This window comes from Rattus rattus, chromosome 14 (assembly GCF_011064425.1).
Source record: "Rattus rattus isolate New Zealand chromosome 14, Rrattus_CSIRO_v1, whole genome shotgun sequence".
In the NCBI taxonomy this organism is placed as follows: domain Eukaryota; kingdom Metazoa; phylum Chordata; class Mammalia; order Rodentia; family Muridae; genus Rattus; species Rattus rattus.
The window spans coordinates 67,489,657-67,492,041 of NC_046167.1; positions in this window are offsets into that span (position 1 = coordinate 67,489,657).

A 2,385-nucleotide genomic window follows, 5' to 3' on the forward strand; every position below is an offset into this window, starting at 1 on the left:
CTTACATGTACAGATCTTTGTTCAAAGGCTTCCCCTCCTCCATGGATCTTTTCCTCCCTTCCCACTGTGAACATCACTGTACCTAATGGTGCCTGGAGCGCTCTTAAACTCCGGTTTTATTTACTTTCTCTTGCTTTTTTTTTGTTTGTTTGTTTTGTTTTGTTTTTTCTCTTTAGAATGGATACCCTGCTGAACCATCTCCAGTCTTCAGTCTGTTGAACACCTTTGCTGAAACCTTCACTCCAATCAGTATGCTTCATAGCTCTGTAAGTAGTGGATTGTTTCTTTTTACAATGTTTCTTTACTGGATTCTCTATTGGTTGAAACACTGTTGACTTGAACTCTTCTGGCTCTGGGTCTGTGGTTCCTTTAGCTCTTTATGCTGAGTTTCCAGCAGGTCACTGAGCAGACAGTCTGCAGCCGAAAATATCACCACGCCCTCTAGCCACCGAGCATCGGCTGTTCCCTTCAAGAGTGTCTTCTAGTTTCAACTAGACTCCATCATTCTGCAGACACCAGTTCTGACTGCCTCTGTCAGCTCACTGGCTGCTGATGGGAAGGACGGAGACCTGGATTGCGCTTTTATGCTGTTTTTATTATGTATTCTTCTTCAATTGAACCATTCCATTCATGAGATCTCCACAACTAAATCCACACAGTACAGAACCCATTAGTTGTCTCAGTTAATGTTCTATTGCCGTAAAGAGACACCACAACCAAGGCAGCTCTTAATAAGGACATTTAATGGGGCCGGCTTACAGGTTCAGAAGTTTAGTCTGTTATTGTCAGGAGCGGAAAGCATGGTGGTACACAGACAGACATAGTGCTGGAGAGATAGCCAGATCTCCGTCCAGATCAGCAGGCAGCAGGAAGAGAGAGAGAGAAACTGGGCCTGGCTTGAGCATTTGAAACCTCAAAGCCCACCCACAGTGACACACTTCCTCCAGCAAAGCCACACCCACTCCAACGAACTCACAACCCCTATCCCTGTCAGGCAACACCACTACCTAACGACCAAGCATCAGAATCTATGAGCCTATGGGAGCTATTCCTACTCAAACCCCCACAGTGGTTAACAGAAGTTGGAAGAAGAGAGTATAGAGTAGAATAACTCCTGCGAGTACAGGATTTCTTTGGGAAGTGACAAAAACATTATGGTGGTGAAGGCTGTACAGTTTAATACATTAGTTGGCACGGAATTGCATATCTCTCATGGGTGAACTCTACATCTATTTTATTTTCACGTGTATGAGTGTCTGCCTGTATGTGTCTCTCTGCGCCACACACATGCCTGATGCAAAGTTCAGAAGAGGGGGTTGGATCCCCTGGAACAGACGTTACTATAGTCATGACTAACCAAGCAAAGTCCTCTGCAAGAGCAACAAGTGCTCTTAACCGCCGAGCCATCTCTCCAGCCCCCGTTTTTAACATTTAAAATCCCAATGCTGGGTCTTCTAATCAAATGGGGATCTTTGCAGTAATGGAGCCTGAAGTGCGGTTATTGTTTTATTTTGTTTTTTGTAAAACATATTATGGTTTTGCGGCAGACTTTGAAAAAGAACTTAAGGTTCAACGGAGGGCTGTTAAATGACTTCTAATTAGCTGCTATTATGTATCTACCAGCCCTTTAATGCTATAATTCAACTTTCAAGCAAAGTCCTTCATATATATGATATATATATATATATGTGTGTGTGTGTATGTGTGTGTGTGTTTCAGATTTTTCTGTGCAATTCAGATCTGATACATAATACAGCAACTGAAAATACAATTTTAAAAAACACTGCTGATGAAGAACATTTCTCTAGGAGCCAGGTGTGGTGGGCCACACCTTTGATCCCAGCACTTGGTGGTGCATATGCATGCCTGTGGCAGCCGGAGAAAACCCTGAGCTGTCATTTCTCAAGTGTTGTCCACCATTGGCCTAAGACTCATTAGATGAGCGAGGCTCCCCGGGGAAGTGAGCCCCAGGTCTCCCTATCTCTGCCTTCCCAGCACTGGGATCCAAGCTCGCACCACCACACGTGAACTGTTTTACAGTGTTTCAACATTTATTTGTGTTGGGGTGCGGTGCGTGTACGCCACTGCACACGTGTAGAGGTCAGACGGCAACTTGCGGGACTTGGTTCTCTCATTCTACCAGGTGAGTTCACAAGGATCAAACTCGGGTCACTGGCAGCAGGTGCTTTTACCCACTCCACTATCTTGCCATGCCCTGACTTTGTATATGTATATGTATATGTATATGTATATGTATATGTATATGTATGTGTATGTGTATGTGTATATGTATGTGTATATGTATGTGTATATGTATGTATATATGTATATGAATATGAATATGATGTATATGTATGTATATATAATGTATATGTATGCATATGT